Raw genomic sequence first — 19191 nt, 5'->3', positions numbered from 1 at the left:
GGTGGATGGAATGATTTTAAGGCAGTCAGGCAGAGCAAAATAGGTGAGACAGGAACTGTAATATTCAGGCCAGTGAATGAACAGGATAGGTTAACAAAACCATCCACTCCCTAATCCCCTTTGTGTTCTCTAATAGACCTGGCTGTCCTTAGGAAACATCTCAAAATCTTGGAATTCTGCAACTAGGGGTAGTTGGAAAGGTAGATGGAGACCATTTGCTTCGGGGCAATCCTGCTGAGTAGCCGTGTGCTCTATAAATGCGATCATTCATTCATTCTGTTACTTGTATTCCTGCTTTAACCATGTTACATTCAGGACTACAAGTATCAGAATGCTATGGAAAAATGTTACCTGGATGAGAACCTCCTCATGTTTTGCACTAGACAGTTAACCAGGACTGGAATGTATCTATTCGACCAAGAGAAGGTGGTGACAGAGAGAGGGGAGGGAAGGACCCCCATGCATTTATCTCCAGGGAAGCCTTTCCATGTTAGAAAAGATACCTTCATCCAGCTATGCAGTCTCCTTTTCTTTCTAGTACCAGTATTTTCGTTTTTTTTTTTTTGCATGTCTACAATTGCCTGCACTTAGAGAAAAAGTAGGCTTGGATGACCCAGCACGTAAGAAGGACAGATTGAGAAGGACAGGACATTTCTGTGCCATTTGCACATACATTTTTAGAGGCCAGTGTCAAATTTTAATTACCCTTGCTAAATTCATTAATTAGCTAATTTTGCATTATGTAAAATTATACAACATTCCATGAATTTCACAGGTGTCAAATTTTGCAATATGTTATTCTGTTTATTTTCTGTTTGAAAATGTCTCACAGAAACCAGTACCTTTCTGTACATCGCACACGACTATTGAATGTGATGTATGGACTCAAACTCAATTGACACATGAGATACTGCAAAGTCATTTTCACTCAGCATTATGTTCTGTCCATGAATCTTTGCAAAAAAACCCAATGTTTTCACATATTTTATCTGCACCAAGCATAAGAATATAACATGATATAAAGCTATTTCATTGGGCTGTTTGGTTGTTTTCTTAATGTCCTTAGGTCCCTGGTTTGCCTTTAATACAATGCAATTTCTACAACTGCATGCAGAATCTAAGGCTGTTTTTACAAATGCCACCATGCCAAATTATTTATGACATGGACCTTAATATTTACTTACTCTGCAAACTCATATTCAATTACATTTAAATATTAAGTTACATAAAATAGAGCATTAGGAAAAATGTGCATCATTCAGAGGTTTTTCTTGGAAGTGTACCCAAATCTTAAGGACAGTGGGGTCCATTCCCTTGGAGTTATGTACAAGAGGAGGCAAATTTGTTAGATTGTACTCTTGTGTATTTAAAGTACAAAAATCTCATGGCATACTAATATAGTGGACAATATATCGAACGACAAGTGCTTGAAGTGTAAGCACTCAGAGGGAAGTTTGGATTTATTATTCTTGATAATATATATTTCAACAAACTACACATAAGTGTAGTTATGTATAAAGAAAATCTATGCATACTTGCCTCTCGATATCTTGTCCCTCGATATTTTGTATACGATATTAGGGGCATATTATCAAGACAGGCGATAAAATTATCGCTGCTTTAGCGGCAGAAAACTGCCCACAAGTGTATCTCTACCCTGCTGAAGTATGGCACCAGTAGTTATACTGTAGTGTGCCTTTGAAGTTGAGGGTGGTTAAGAGGGCTTTCCTTTTAACCATAGATGTTGCTCCTAAATTTCAGTTTTGTCTGCCATTGGATAGTGGAATGCAGATCTTAATCTTTAGTGGGGCATGATCTGGCTCCGAGAGGCCAAGTGTCAAAACCTCTTCCTCCAATCTGTCCAGCCATGACCTCTAATGGCAGAGGTTTGTCATTCCGTTTGCATGTCCAGTGTTTATAGCTGTCTCCTGGGAATGCAGAGACGTGCTCCCCAGCCTCCTGCGTGGACTGAAGACACACTAACAGGCACACAAAGAGTTTTAGAGCAGAGAAATAACCACTTTCTCAAAGTGGCATTTCTAAGCAATTAATGACAAATCCCTCTTTATCATAGTAGAGGGTTTGTCATTGTGAATCCAATGATCGGAAACATTATGGGGCTGCAACGCTGTAAGCCACTATTGCAACTTGAAGTAATTTCATCCATTCCCCCATCCTATGGGAAAAGCAATCCTCAAAAGTATTGAAAACACACATTGGTATTCTTCACTACCTGGCAAGGGAACACACATAGGCGCCTGCCCTGTGTTTCACCTACCACTAGTTTCACTCCTTTAAGATTAACGCCAAGGGTGCCCTGGTGGTAGTGAAAAGTTTCCTCAGGATTGGCCAATGGTTTAGAAAGGTCAAACTGAGCATAAGTGCAATTGCACACACACACAGGCCTGCAATGGCAGGCTTGACACATGTCTTGGCTGCCAGTTTCAGCCAATGCGACCAAACCTTAGCTTTGGGTATGCAGTTTCCTTCCATCAAATAGCCCTTCCAGTATGTTATCCTGGGTACTGAGGCCGTCTTCAATCTAATACAATTTTGCGGCAGTAATTTAGCTTACTTAGCTCTCATTTTATCCAATAATTCTTCAAGGTGGTAAGCCTCACTACTGAGTTCTCCCTAATCCAATGATCTCTCCAGTCCTAGAGACTGAGCGATCCTTCTAGCCTGTGTTTGTGGGTAGGGAGCTTTATTTCCAGCCAGTCGCTTTAGGTACTAAGGTTTCCTTCCAGCCAGTACCCCTTGAGTAACACATCTCCTCTTCTATGCGACAGTCCTTTTTTCCTTTTACATCCAGTAGCACTAGCTAATAAGCTTTTAGTCAAGCTACTAGTACTTGCTGCTGTACTTGTCTTCCAGTTAGTTCTAAGTACTAGTCTATGCTTCCACGCTGTAGTCTTGGTCAGTAAGTTCTTGCTCCAGACAGCGGTTCTGGGTACTGAGCTCACCTTCTATCCAATAATCATTCTAGTCTATAATCCTGGACATAGAGCTCTCATATCAGCCAACAGGTTTTCTAGTATTAAATCTTGGGTACTTAACTCTCCTTTCATCCAATTATCCGTTCAGAAAGTATTCCTGGGCACTAAGCTCTTCTTCCATACATGAATTCTTCTAGTTGGTAATCCTCTCTATTGATCTCTAATTCCAGCCTGTTGTAGGCAATGAGGGCCTCAACCACAACTCCTGAGTATTAATCTCTCCTTCTAGCTAACAGCCCTGATCACCCTTCACATCCAATAGCAGTAGGTACTAAGCTCTGCTTCAACCCAATAGCAATGGCTAACAAACTTGTCTTCCAGTTGGTACTTTGTTAAGTGCTGGCCTCTACTTCCAGCCAGTATGTTATGTTATGTTAATTTGGATTTGTTAAGCGCTTAATACCAAAAAGGTCTCTAAGCGCTTTGGAAGAAGAGTAACGTAAACTCATAGCAGACCACTGAACGATAGTGTTAAGCCCAGGCTTCTGTAAACAAGATGGTTTTCAGTTGTTTCCTAAAAGGGAGAAGACGGTCTTCAGCTCGAAGTTGGCTGGGAAGCTTGTTCCAAAGAGTGGGAATGATGGAGGAGAAGGCTCTGCCACCTTTGGAAACATAGTTGAAGCTGGGACAATAAAGCAGACTTCCTGTGGAGGACCTGAGTACACGCCCTGGCACATACTTTGTGAGGCGCTGTCTTGGACATTTAGCTCTTATTCTAGGCAGCAGTCTGGGTCCTGAGGTCACCTTCCATCCAATAATCCTTCCAGCATGTAATCTTGGGTACTAATTGTGATGGGTACTGAACTCTTATTCAAGCCAATGGTCTTAGGCTTTGCTGTCTCCTTCATTCTGCAGCAGTCCCACTGTCCGCAAACATTGAAAGATAGAGACTTACCATTCTATGGACTATGACACCCTCACCTATCTGGTCTGAGGAAAGCCAAACATTAAATAGGAATGGTCATTTATCCCTGCCCCTTACCCAGAGGTCAGACCCCCATCACCCAATGAAGCTAGGGATTAAATGGCTGGAGAATTATCTTACTCTCAACAAAATGGAAAAAACCCTGAAAGGTTGGTACCAAACAACGCTAGTAGGCTTGGAGTAAAGGTAACCACATGGTATGAGTGCCTCTCATGTAAATGATTCCAAGTCAACCCTACATGCCTTCCACATGCAAAGATCAGTTTTCAAACCCGGACATTACCTCATAGGTTGATACCTTACAGGTAGGGCCACTGGAATTATGTGATTTTGAGACTGCAGCACTTTCCACATAATTATGGATTTGACACATGAGCCATTATCTGCTAAATAATCTACTAATTTGAATAAATTACATTTTGTTTCTAGATCAAACGGATCAAAATTTACAAAAAATGTGGCATCTCATGTTACTGCATATTGAAAGGCCATTTGCATAGGTTAACTGGTCACCTTTCCATTGCATATTGCTGTCTTTGAGTGGTAAACTAATTCTAATGTGGTGAAACATTTGCCCAGATATTGTTAACATGTGCATAACCCAATGACAAAATAACGAGGTAACACTACCCTAAGATATGCAGCAATGTGCCCCACAATTTGCCTTTTCTTGCTGCATAATCTAGTCAACCCTACATTATAATTTGGTCCTCTCCTGTCACATAAAACCATTGGCCCTGCTCATAGGCCAAGAACCTGCTACCTAGTACAGGATCCAAATATTGATCTCTTGCATATAGGGAAGCAATCTACTCTGCATAATGAGGTTTGTCAGCAGGACCTTTTTAAGGATTTTTGGGTGCTGGGTAAGACATATTTGGGAGGGCTCTATTATGCACAACTTTGAATTTATTTCCCATTTCCAGAAAGGTACCATTGTAGTTGATATTAGATCACATTCAAGACTCATATGGACAGATGCTGAAGTTCTGAACAATTAGTCGGATTTAGAATTTGATGGTTGTTGGACTTGGCCCTTTTGGCAGGTTCACCCATAAACTTTTTGCATTAATCCTAGCCTTTGTCCCTATGTAGTGTCAGTGGTTTTAGGCCTCTAGGCACTTTAGCACTGTGTCCCAGTGTAAAGTGCGTGCGCTGTGTGTTACATTTAGTGAGACTGGCCTGCCCTCCCATAGGAATGCATGGGGGATATGTGTGTCCATGGTAATTCCTGATGTGAGAGGAGTGCAGGGTCAAGTTTAGTATGTGTGAACTTGTAAGAATAAATGCTGTGCAATGACGTGCACAGATTTATTATAACTATAGGAGAAGTGCCACTTCTAGAAGTTGGTATTTCTGTGTGCAGTGTGTCTGCCTGGCTGATGTGGAGTGCATGTCTGGCTTGTGATTGACAGGTGCTGGATGATGTGGGGAATTCCAGGAGTCAAGGTGAGTCAGCCCAGTGGTGAATAGAGAGATCTACATCTAGATAGGAGGGAGAAGTTGCACCTGGGACCTGACTAGGACTGTGCCTTCCCTCCACAATGCTGGCTCCGCCCCCTGTGGTGCGTCTGAGCACCTAGCCCCCACCTGACAAAGGAGAGAGGAGCTGAGCACAAAAAAGTGCTCCATAGCTCCCCCAAACCAGTTTCATCTGGTTTTCCCCCAGCCCTGTGCTGTGTGACAAAGGGGGATCGGTGTATAAAAGAAGGGGTTGCGACCCCATGAAAATGTTCTCTGGTGTGCTGTTCTAACTTGAGGGGGGCCTGCTGCTGCTGGGCTCCAGGAGGAACCACCACAAGGGACTGCCTCCCTGCTGGAGGGCCCTGTGTGCTGGCCTACCCGAGCCCAGCCTTGTGCCCCCTGAACGTTGCCTTTTATTGGGAAGAGCGCTCCATTTTTGTCCCTGGACTTGGGACTTCAAGAGCCTGTGAGCGCTTTATTTTGTCCTTTTGGAGAAGCGCCTGAGAGCACTTTACTTTTATTATGGAGAGCGCTTCTATTTTATAATTGGCAGCACTGAGCTGCACCTCCCTGTGAGGGAATCCCCGGCGTAGGGATCCCCCCATGCTTCGTGGGAAAGTGGAGTCCACCCTGCCTATGTGCCATTTTTAAATACGCCTAGCGGGTGCCCACCCCGCAGGTACTGAGGAGATCACCGCCGCAGCCTAGACCAACCAGGAAATCAGGCAACCCTCGCCGAGACATGGGCGAGGCCTGACCAAGAAAAGCAGGAAGCGGACGGGAGCCTACCCCGCGCTCCTGGGACCTGAAAAGCAGGAAGCAGACAGGAGCCTACTCCGCACTCCAGTGCTGAAGAAGAGCCAGAGGCGGCTGTCAGCTCTTGTGCCCCTCCTGTGTGGATGGGAGGAGCCCTGCAAGCAGCCCCGGACGTCGTGCAGAAGTCCCAGTCCCAGGAGAGGGACCGGGTAAAAAACAGTCCTGCCCGAGCCACAGAGAGAGCGCAGACGATGCAGCAGACAGCCCGGTGAGTGGGGGGCTGCATCTGAAGGCGAGGCACATAGTCGGTGCCTGTGGGGGCAGCCAGAGGAGTCCTAGGCACATTCCTGCATTGCCGCAGCTGTGCCGCATGGTCGCGGGCAGTTGCAGCCGTTCCTCCGCACCAGGGGCAGTCTCCAGTAAGGGAGAAAAGTTGAGGAGCCGTATCTGCCTGTCAATACATAGCCAGGGTCGCGGCTGCCCCCGAGATTAGCGGGCAGCTACCGGAGTCACCCTAGGTCCCATTGCCATTTATGGGCATTCTTTGCCTTCCCTGCATTTCCTGAGAGGCCCCGCCGGTGTCCCAGTTTAATTAGGCACTGACTTGGGGTGGAACCGCGACGGAGGCCCCCCGAGCCTGGGTGGAGCAAGGAGTCTCCACAACAAACTACCTGGCAGTCCAGGTGGAAAGCGCAGAGGCGCTGGACTGCCACTTGGAGGCCAGTGGGCTCTTGGGTGACATGGTGGCAGATTGGGCCCTGGAGCAGTGATATTTACGCCCAGGAGCGACTAATGAGCTGAGTGCACTCAGATGAGATTGCTACGTGCACTGCTGAGCTATTGTCTAGGGGGCATGATAAGTTTGTGATGCATAAGGGGGTCTATGCTTATGAGGTCTGGGCCACAAGCTTTTGATGCTTACTGCGATTGCCTAATGTGGTCATGCCTAATACAAATATCATGATATAATGATTTGCCCAAAGTGATTTATGCATAGAGTGTTTTTATGCCTACTGTGATGCCTGGGACAAATATGATTTAGGCCTCATGATTATTGCGTAATGTGTTTATGCTAAGGAGGTTTGGGGCCTAAAGTGTTACTGCCTAATGTCATGTTATGATGTCTAATGCTAATGTGATAATGCTGAGGTCATTATTGTACCAGTAGTTACTGGTTGTGTTTTATATTTGCATTTACTTGCCTGGTCCTGTATATAATCCCCCTGTAAATATTGCCTAGTGCCAGTTGGCACAGTGTATATTATGTGATTATGTTTCTAATGTATTTATGACAATACAAAGGCTATTTTTTTATATAACCTTGTGTGGAGTTCCTTTTGTGGTGTACCTAAGGTGTTGTTGCTGCGTGCGTGCGCAAACGCTTTACACATTGCCTCCGGGATAAGCCTGACTGCTCGTGCCAAGCTACCAAGGGGTTGAGCAGGGGTTATCTTTGACGTGTAACTCCCTTGCCCTGACTAGAGTGGTGGTCTCTGCCTGGCTTTAGCACACACCTTAGCCAACCAGAAATCCCATTTCTAACAGTGGTATTGGGAAATTCTCATTTTGAAGGATTCGCTGGAAACTCTCAGGCAGAATTACTTCCACTAAATTGCTCATATGGCAGATGTAATTATGTCACAGGACTCATCAGTGATGGAAACAAGGCATATCTTTATGGATACTCACTTGGGTGTAACAGCCCCCAGAAGAAATTAATAATTTTCCTTGTAGTTAAGTCTGTGCCTTCAAATCAGGTGTGGCAGTGTTTTTTCAGATCTCAGGAGATCAGCATTGTTAGTACTAATTAGTCCCGTAGACTTTTTAGGTGAAGTGTCCCTCCTGCACACCACTTCGGCTTGGAAAAAAGAAGGAGCAAATAAGGCCCATTGGAACTTGTTGTCTCAGTAACTAGCCAATGACACAACATTTTCCATATCTAAAAGTATGCTTCCTGCGTAATTTCTACAGATTTTTCCAAATAGTTATTGTTATGACCTGCTAATTAGAAGTAGGCTCAAAGACACTGAGGGCCAAATTACGATTCTGGCAGTAGAGGACTGCTTGACTCGTGAATGCGCAGCGGTGAAGGTACAGCCACTGCCGCACCGGTTGTCCGATTGCCCAATTATGACTTGGGATGTTGACCGCTGCTGCTGCCAGAGAACCACCGGTGCTTAGGCCGTGATATGCGGTCCCGCCAAACATATTACAAGTTCCCTCTCCGCCACAGTTTTCATGGTGGTTCTACCGCCATGAAAATCGTGACAGAGAGAAAACAAAGGGGACCCTACAGGGCCCCCAGTGCCTCACGCCATGTGTATGAACACAGGGGGGCAGAACATGTGCATGCACACCAGTTCCTGCACAGCATGGATGTTACAGTCCATGCCGTGCAGGTACCTCGTGTGGCGTTCCCATTGCAGTGCTGCCTGTAAAAGAGGTACTGCAGTGGGAACCACCACACCGCCTGCCGGCCAGATCACTTTTAAGGTGTAATCTGGTGGGCAGCAGCGACTCTTGGCGGTGCGGGGGTGGGGGGGGTGCAGCGGTGGCATGTTGGCAGCCCCCGCTCCGCCAAAAGTCATAATCAGGTCCATAATGTTAAAATATATGTTCTGTGGATAGGAAAGGTGGGAAGATGATAAATACCAATCGTTTTGCTTGCCAAATGTTTCTTGTGAGTGCAGATGAAGCATGACAAAATAGTGCTATCCACCACCCCCTCCTCTTCACATTCTTTTTTTGTTGCAATCTGGTTTCAACTGGACCCGGCAGACTCAAAATACTGTTCAATACGTGCAGCATCACTACAATGAAAGTTCTCTTTAAAGCATTATGTTGCTTTTTGGAATTAGCAGAACGATATATCAAATGCATAACACATATATGTCCCTCAAAACTTTCTCTACACCATACCCCCTCCCTCTTCTCAGAAGTAGCGGCACTGCTTAGCAAATATACCTTGACTGACACATACCTCTGAGTTTTCCTCATCAAATACACACAAGCCCCATTTGAAGGAGGGCTAGGGATCCCAGATATGTGCTTAGCGACATTTCTCCTATTATTTTGCTCTGGAACGCCCACTTTGCATCTCATTAGAGATGCAAAGGGAAGCGTAGTAAAAAAGGGTGCTAACATGCGATTTTGCATGTTAGCACCCTGTTGTTGATAGGGCGATATTTTTATCTCCACTTCTTTGGCTTTAGAAGCCAAAAAAGCAGAGATAAAGCCCTTGTTAATATGCCCCTAAGTCTTTTCAATACACTAACAGCGAAATTCCATTTACACAAAACCCAATTCTTCCCGCACCGCAGCTTCGACACACACTGACACTGCTGGAGCAGAGTTTTCTGTTGAAAATTTATTGAGTTTTAAGCTCCAGTTCCGTCTATATGTTTTGATTTAAAAACACTAATTTGAAACGACTAATTAATAGTTTGTTTTGTCTGGATTAACCAACATTTACTAATGAGAGAAATTACACGTGGGATGCATATATGTTGCTTAATAATAACGTGCGGTTTTATTCACAAGTGCTATTTGTTTTGTGTTTGTGCGCTTAAAATAACGTGTGCTAATGCTTTATTGTGTTGCTGAAGGCTAGATAAGTACATACACATAAGGGTATTAGTGGGGTTTAACACTGTACAATCATTATGATGTGGTAACGTTGTTTGTGTCTCTTTTAATTAAGATGGTCCGTTTTGGCCTAAAACAAGATGGCTGCCATTTACAGCCTGCACTCGAGTGATCGAATTTTGATGAGAGGCCTTGCTGAACATGGTCGAGAGTCACCTGACCGCAGCTTCTGCCTGGGTAGAAAGTTTTCCGTGAGGACAGCAGCTCCGGGAACGAATCCAACTGTCCTTGGACAAGGATAAAGCCACAATGAACAATGACAAGCCTGCGGTGGCTCTGCTAAGATATCAAGGAAGAGCATTTACGAAAGAAACATTTGCAAACTCGAGTTTCCTTCTTCCGTCTTTTTATTTTTGTGATTTTTTCTGAGCGGAGGTTTTCTAAATGTAACTAAGAGACTTCCTTTCCTGCTCGCTCTGCTCAGTGGTTCAACGGATATCTAACATTTGTTTGTAACTTTTATTTGTTATTTTTCCTATAAAAATGTTAGACTAGAGAGGGTCCATGTTCATTGCGCTCTTTACATTCATCGCGTTCCTTGCGGTCATCGCGTTTTGGACTTCATGCTGAGGACGGCAGCTCGAGAGACTTTACCGAGAGACCAGTCCTGACCCATTTAGCTAGAATAGGTAACTATGAGAATAACGATTTTGCTAATGATTGACTTTCATTTGAATTTATTAAGATAAACAAGCATTTGTTTGAATATCAGTGTCGGGTGTTTATTCCTTTGTCATTTATTGAGTTTCAAATGTGTTTCTTATGTTCAAAATCATGACTCAAGGCAATGTCATTAAGGTCGCATTGACCTCATTGTAGATGCAGATTGGTTTAGGTTTTCTCTCCTATATTCAGTGTGGATAGAGTAATAGTGTGAATTTAGTGTTATGGGCCCCAGCGTATGATGAGTGATTGTGTGTGTGACTGTAGAATTACTCTGTCCGTGGAAGCAGGGAGAATTTATATGCGCCGATCTGCAGCAGTTTCCTGGTAGCAGTATGATGGTTTGATTATTGTCTTGATCTGATTAGATTGCTTGTACAAAGGCTTTGATTTATTGATTATTGATTGATGTTGGTATATGTACTAATACTATATGTTGAGGTCATTGTATTGAGTTCTATGTAGTGTGTACGGCTTCTGGAACTTGGGAGCTGGTGACGGTTCCGTAGTAGGGCAGAGGGAAGTAAGTGCTGCTCTCGGGAAAAACGGGATTGTTGGCCCTGTACGTATGCGGGGAAAAACGTGTGACAATTGAAGTTGCGCGTCACATTGTCTGGGTTCGGAATCAGTGACATCGTCGTGTGTTACTATTAGGGATATATTTTTGGTATAAAAGGAGTGCGTATGGTAGCGAAGGTTATCTGTGAAACTCTGGTCTTAAGTCCCAGGGATCCGTAAGGTTTGCCGTTAAAGCTTATCGCTGGAGGAGTAATAGGTATTCTCTAAGCTTGTCTGAAGGACTGGGCAGAGGTAAGCTGCTTGGTTAACGTGTGTTATAATTCTGTAGTGGGACAGATTGTTCGCTGTTCTCGGGAAAGGCAGGATTCTGTGTGTATGTGCTATATTTTCGGGTGTGAAAGTGCGTGAATGTATGAACATTTAATTGATTGTAAGACTCTTTGGAGCAGTCCTAGAGGAAACAGTTAATGGATGCATGTTAGAAGGGCAGAGTAGAGGGATGTACTACTGTGTCAACGAAAGGGATTATTCCGTGTTGGAGCAGAGGTAAGCGCTGTTCTAGAGAGAAGCGGGATTCTTGTGAGAAAGATTTTCTTTACTATTCTGTGGTTAGCGAAGCAGACAATGGAGATGTTTATATGTTGTAACTAATAGATTTTGTAGAATCTGAAACGAAGTCTACTGAAAAGGCTTTGTAAAGGAGGGGTAGACGAGTGACAGGAGACAGGAGCAGAAGCGTCTGCAGCGACTGCTGACGTCATTCAGACCACGCTGTGATTGGATAGTGGCTCAGAACAGTGTTCGCGCTAGGATTGGTGCGTTGGTGTGAGTCGCGCAGGGATTGGAAGGAGTACAGAGTGACGTAGACGCTCCAGGATTGGTGCGTTGGTGTGAGTCGCGCTGTTATTGGACAAAAATTTCCACAGTTGCGGAAGGGACTAGAGAATATTGGTAAACGTTAAAATGTATTACCAACCGGAGGAAAAGAAGAAAAAATCTTTGTTCGGTAAAATAAAAAGGTGGTTCGACAAAGATAAAAATGTAATAACTAGAGAGGGTGAATTGCTACCTTCGACGAGAACTCCTGCATCTTTCATGGTTGCGAAATATGGGTATCATACCTGTATATGGTTGGATAAATGGGCTAAGTATACTAAGGATGATGGTGTCTTAGCATTCCCGGAACATGGTTCATTTAATCTGGCAGTGTTGAGAAATTTACGGGAAAAGATGATGTGTCTAGAGCCTAGACCAAGGCCGACACAGTTTGAGGCGTTGGTGGAATGGGAAGATGAGGTGCATGAGCGAGAAAAGCAGAGGAGTGGAGGCAATTATAGGTACTTGTTCGGGAGGAAGTATGATCGTGAGACTCATCATGATCGAATGAGGAGATGGCGAGATGCTAGTATGTCAGAGGGATTGTATCCTATGAGGACTGTTGAAGAAGCGGAAGGGAGGAAAGATACAGGAAAGGTGCCTGATACAGAAGTGAGAAGGTATGGGGCTAATGATTACGAGGACGAGGTCTTGGATGGCATGATTTACAAAAGACCAACTCCGAACCAGAACCAGAAGAGAGTACGCTAGTTTCTACTCCTGTAAGAGATACTTTGCGAATCATTAAAACTGAGGTTGTGACACCTGATTTGAAAAGTGGTAGCTCTTTCACGGAAAGGGAGAGAGAGAGAGAGCGAGAGAGAGAGAATTGAGTTAGTGAAGAGAAAACAAGGGAATTAGCCAGAACAACATCTGAGCTGACTGAGAAAATCCGCGAGCTGACGAAAAATCTTGAAGCAGTTACAGTGCCTGTAACTATTGGTCCGGTTGTGCCTATTTTTAATAAACAAAGAATGGGTGAAAATAATTTGACAGTTCCTTATGTTGGAAATGGTTTGGTTGGTACTTGTACTTTGGAAGAATCAAGAATGAGAACAGGAGGAAATGATTCAAGGCAGTCGAGACTAAGCCTGGGCGTTGAACTACGCTCCGTTCGCGGAGCTTGCGAAGTTTAGGTAACTTCGCGCTTCGCGTAGAGCGCGAAGTTGCAGATTGCTACGCAATCTAGCGCGTAGCGTAGTAAATTTGCTTCCTCGCGCGCTCAATATTCATTCTCGCGCGCGCGATAACGTCTTACCTTGATTCTGCGATCGCCAACTTGCTTTTCTGTCTGTTTGCGAGCGCCACGAGATTTGTACTATGGCTGCCCAAGCCCGCGAGAGTGTGCGACCCCGAACACGTCATTGGTGCGCGCGAGCTGACTTCCGGCGGCTGTTTTGGTAAGATCGCGATCCCGAACATGGAAAAACTGCAATCTGGCAAAGAATATCTCGCGAGCTTCATAAAACCTTCTCTAAAATCATCATTTTGCTCAGAAAACTCCTCAGATTGTGATCTTGCTGTAGTCTTTTGTGTAAGAAAGAGTCCTTTGATTTTTTTAACACTTTTTTTTCAAGAGGAAGGAAGTGCCCCTGAGTCTACAACTTCCTGTTCCTGTCCAGCAGGCTCCTCCCACGTGCTTTGTGCATGTGTTGTTCACTTTCATTTGGATTTGGAGCTGGAAGGATCACTTTTTGTGTCTGTCTGCTGCATCATACCATTTTTTTGGATTTATTTGAGGAATTTTTGATTTGAGATTTAATTTACTACAAGTAAGTTGGAGAATTGGTGTGTTTGTTTCATTGGGGCTTGTTTGTACCTACATTTTTCTGTGATATTTATTGTTTTTAAAAATTATTGTTGTGGTGGGTGGCCTGTACTACTTTCAATAGGGGCCTAGTTGTTTTTCTCTGCAATTTCAGCCAGTAGGGTACCCATGGGTCCATGTTTTGTGGTGTCTGTAGAATTTCTACATCATGTAGGGCATGGATGGCATAGGATTGAAATGCTAAACGTGGCTGTGGTGTATTTCACTGTTGGTGTGTGTGTGTGATTTACCTTTGTTGGATGTGTGTGCTTGTGGCCTAGTAGTCTTCCACTAGGCCCAGAAGTAGTCAGCCTCCAACCTGTGGTGCGTGATTTAAATGTACAGTTGGTGTTGTCTGGTGATTTTCCTTTACTCCATGGATGGCTTTGGATTTTATTGCAAAAGGTGTGTTTGGGGTGCAATAGCATTTTTTGGGTGTGTGCTAAACAAATTGGGCTATTTTTGGCCTGCATGTAAGGCAAGGGATTCAGCTCGCGAACTTTCGGTAACTCTGCACAGCGCGACAACGCGGACTTACAGTTTTCGTCATTTTTGCGCTCGCAATATGCGTGTTCGCGCACGCGAGAAAGCCTTTTTGTACAGTTCGCGATCCCGAACACGCAGCTTTTGCAATCTGGCAAACAATATCTCGCGAACAACATAGACCCTTCTCGAAAACGCTTTTTTGTGCATTTCTGCACAAAAAACTCCTCAGGCTGTCATTGAGCTGTAGGTTTGGAGCAGGGAGAAGCTGTTATTTGTATGGAAAACATTTTTATGAGAGGGATTAAGTTCCGCAGACACTACAACTTCCTCTTCCTGTCCTTTGCAATCACTTTTTTTGTGTTATTGTGGTGGGTGGGCTGGGCATGTGTGTGGCGCCCATTTTAGGAAGGCATGCATTGGGCCTTTGCCATAGGCGTCCATTGACTGTCTCCCATTTCTTGTGGTTGTTGTGGGTTTGTGGCGGCCATTTTGTGAAGCCATACAAGCAGTGTGCTTGCTTTTGCCATCCGGTTCCAAGCTTGTGGCCTAGTAGTCTTCCACTAGGCCCAGAGGTAGTCAGCCTCCAACCTGTGGTGCGTGATTTAAATGTACAGTTGGTGTTGTCTGGTGATTTTCCTTTACTCCATGGATGGCTTTGGATTTTATTGCAAAAGGTGTGTTTGGGGTGCAATAGCATTTTTTGGGTGTGTGCTAAACAAATTGGGCTATTTTTGGCCTGCATGTAAGGCAAGGGATTCAGCTCGCGAACTTTCGGTAACTCTGCACAGCGCGACAACGCGGACTTACAGTTTTCGTCATTTTTGCGCTCGCAATATGCGTGTTCGCGCACGCGAGAAAGCCTTTTTGTACAGTTCGCGATCCCGAACACGCAGCTTTTGCAATCTGGCAAACAATATCTCGCGAGCAACATAGACCCTTCTCGAAAACGCTTTTTTGTGCATTTCTGCACAAAAAACTCCTCAGGCTGTCATTGAGCTGTAGGTTTGGAGCAGGGAGAAGCTGTTATTTGTCTGGAAAACATTTTTATGAGAGGGATTAAGTTCCGCGGACACTACAACTTCCTCTTCCTGTCCTTTGCAATCACTTTTTTTGTGTTATTGTGGTGGGTGGGCTGGGCATGTGTGTGGCGGCCATTTTAGGAAGGCATGCATTGGGCCTTTGCCATAGGCGTCCATTGACTGTCTCCCATTTCTTGTGGTTGTTGTGGGTTTGTGGCCGCCATTTTGTGAAGCCATCCAAGCAGTGTGCTTGCTTTTGCCATCCGGTTCCAAGCTTGTGGCCTAGTAGTCTTCCACTAGGCCCAGAGGTAGTCAGCCTCCAACCTGTGGTGCGTGATTTAAATGTACAGTTGGTGTTGTCTGGTGATTTTCCTTTACTCCATGGATGGCTTTGGATTTTATTGCAAAAGGTGTGTTTGGGGTGCAATAGCATTTTTTGGGTGTGTGCTAAACAAATTGGGCTATTTTTGGCCTGCATGTAAGGCAAGGGATTCAGCTCGCGAACTTTCGGTAACTCTGCACAGCGCGACAACGCGGACTTACAGTTTTCGTCATTTTTGCGCTCGCAATATGCGTGTTCGCGCACGCGAGAAAGCCTTTTTGTACAGTTCGCGATCCCGAACACGCAGCTTTTGCAATCTGGCAAACAATATCTCGCGAGCAACATAGACCCTTCTCGAAAACGCTTTTTTGTGCATTTCTGCACAAAAAACTCCTCAGGCTGTCATTGAGCTGTAGGTTTGGAGCAGGGAGAAGCTGTTATTTGTATGGAAAACATTTTTATGAGAGGGATTAAGTTCCGCAGACACTACAACTTCCTCTTCCTGTCCTTTGCAATCACTTTTTTTGTGTTATTGTGGTGGGTGGGCTGGGCATGTGTGTGGCGGCCATTTTAGGAAGGCATGCATTGGGCCTTTGCCATAGGCGTCCATTGACTGTCTCCCATTTCTTGTGGTTGTTGTGGGTTTGTGGCGGCCATTTTGTGAAGCCATCCAAGCAGTGTGCTTGCTTTTGCCATCCGGTTCCAAGCTTGTGGCCTAGTAGTCTTCCACTAGGCCCAGAGGTAGTCAGCCTCCAACCTGTGGTGCGTGATTTAAATGTACAGTTGGTGTTGTCTGGTGATTTTCCTTTACTCCATGGATGGCTTTGGATTTTATTGCAAAAGGTGTGTTTGGGGTGCAATAGCATTTTTTGGGTGTGTGCTAAACAAATTGGGCTATTTTTGGCCTGCATGTAAGGCAAGGGATTCAGCTCGCGAACTTTCGGTAACTCTGCACAGCGCGACAACGCGGACTTACAGTTTTCGTCATTTTTGCGCTCGCAATATGCGTGTTCGCGCACGCGAGAAAGCCTTTTTGTACAGTTCGCGATCCCGAACACGCAGCTTTTGCAATCTGGCAAACAATATCTCGCGAGCAACATAGATCCTTCTCGAAAACGCTTTTTTGTGCATTTCTGCACAAAAAACTCCTCAGGCTGTCATTGAGCTGTAGGTTTGGAGCAGGGAGAAGCTGTTATTTGTCTGGAAAACATTTTTATGAGAGGGATTAAGTTCCGCGGACACTACAACTTCCTCTTCCTGTCCTTTGCAATCACTTTTTTTGTGTTATTGTGGTGGGTGGGCTGGGCATGTGTGTGGCGGCCATTTTAGGAAGGCATGCATTGGGCCTTTGCCATAGGCGTCCAAACTTGTGGCCTAGTCGTACAGTAGGCCCAGGGGTACAACTCAGCAATCATCACGGCGGGTTTTTGTTCCTTGCTATTCTTCTTCCTAAGTGTACACTACACAGTACAAATACAACAGGATCCCTGGCCTTGTCAGTCTCTTAATGGCTGGCTATACTGTTGATGTTGTTCACTGACTTCATGAAATTTAATAATTGTGATGACCACCCACGAGACACTAATAAGTTATATATTATATTATGGATCTTTTGACTGATGTTCTTCTGGCTTTTTTGCTTTTAGGTGCACAAAAGACAGAGGTGTGTCATCATCATCCACTGTTGTGGTGCCAGACCGACGTCCTGCTGCTGTAGTGTACACAACGTGACGTGTCAGTGACCCGACCAGGCATCTCTGCAACTTGTGCAACTGAGTGCTGTTTTGACATCTGTTGAAGATGCCCCCAAAGAAAGCAGGTAGCAGGTCCTCCGGTACCAAGAAAGTTGCCATGGAGAAGAAGGAACAGAAGAAGAAGGAAGTGTCACTTAAGTCTGGTGTGCCTCCCAAAACCTTTTTTAGTTCACCAAAAATGAGGCCTGCAGCAGCGGTGTCGGGGGGGCAAGCTGGGGGCAGCACCTCCACATCAGTGGGCCCAACCCACCAACCCATGCCCAAGCAGATGAGTGTGGAAGAGGTAGCCAGCCTTATGGTAGAAAGCAGTGATGCTGAGCCTGAACTAAACGTATCGCTATCTCAAAGTAGTACACAATCAACGCAGGAGGGAACATCATCAACACAGCAGATAAGTGGTCAACAGCCGCAGCCACCGCCCGCAATAGTAGCTGTTCCTCCCGAAGTAGGGGCAGTTCAGGAAATTGAGCCTCATGCAGAGGAAGAAGAGGAAGCCACTCCTTTAGAAGTTGCATTGGCTTTTAAATCCCCAGCAAGGAAAAGGAGGGTTAGTACATCAAGTTCTTCACCAAGCCCCCCTTCTGATGATCTAGATGTCACTTGGAAGCCACAAACTGAGTCTGAGAGGGAAACACATCACAAGAGCAGGCATGGCAAAAGGAAGGTTCCAGAAAGCCTTACACTTATGGATGTTGATGTAGAAGAGCAGGTTGATGATGATGATGATGATGAGCCAGTCATCACAAACATCACTCCCGGGCCTGAGGAGATGGAGAGCAACATTTTTACATTATCCAAAATGGATGCGAGGGATGTAGCACGCATACCTCCAACACAGGTAACACCAACACGACCTCCAGCTTCCATATTTACATTAGCAAAGGGCCGGCAGCGTCCTACATCCAGCACAACAAGCACCACCTCAGCAGAAGTAGGTAGTGGTCCTGCACAGAGTCAAATTCAACACACACCCTCCAGTTCATCCGGCATTGGAAGTGGGAGTGGCACCTCCAGCAGGAGACAAAAGTTAAGCTCCCCAGTGTGGGACTACTTTACGGTTAGCCCAAAGGAGGAGAACATTGCTGTATGCTCCGTTTGTCATTCCTCTGTTAGCCGTGGAAAGCTTGGTACAAACTATGGTACCGGAGGCCAAATGACCCATCTGAAAAAACACCACGCAATCCAGTGGGAGGAGCACCTTAGGCTCATCAAAACTGGAACCATTGCTGTTGGGCATAAACGAGTAGAAAGTCCGCTCACGGTGGAACAGGAAGAAGAGGGAGACATTCTCTGTGCTAGTGGTACACAAAGTAGCCCTGTCCCCAGCACTGCAGTGGTAACGCCCACATCCTCAGCCACATCTCATTGGCACAAGAGTAAGAGCCAGCCTGAGACACCAAGGAGTACTGCTGGGCCAAAAAGTGCGACGTCGACCACAGGAAGGAATACCATGCAGCCTACCATTCTTAGCATGTTTAGTAGGCCGGAGGGGCAGTACGAACGCAATCACCCAATAGCACGTTTGTACAATGCTAAGCTGGCAAAAATGTTAGCACTGGACCTTCTCCCTTTTTCTTTTGTTGAAGGGGTGGGTTTTCTTGAGTTTGTGACCACCATCTGCCCAAAATGGAAAGTTCCCAGCCGCTACTATTTTGCAAGAGTTGCTGTTCCAGCACTACATCACGACGTGCTGGAATTGCTTGGAAAAGCCTTAAAAAAGAGTGCTGTTCAGAGTATACACCTGACTACAGACATGTGGACCAGTTGCCAAGCCACTGATTACATGTGCATCACTGCACACTGGGTCTCTTTTTCGGGTGTTAAAGATAAGATATCTGACGGCGTTGTTGACACCGCTGAGATTTTTAAAGACACTCGCAAACATGCAACTGTAGCCATGTTTGCAATGGAGAAATCTCATACTGCTGCTAACATTTTGGATGAGTTTAACAGCAAGGT

Source organism: Triturus cristatus, chromosome 11 (assembly GCF_964204655.1).
Source record: "Triturus cristatus chromosome 11, aTriCri1.1, whole genome shotgun sequence".
In the NCBI taxonomy this organism is placed as follows: Eukaryota; Metazoa; Chordata; class Amphibia; order Caudata; family Salamandridae; genus Triturus; species Triturus cristatus.
The sequence above is the reverse complement of the archived record's forward strand: the minus strand, read 5'-3'. Positions refer to the sequence as shown.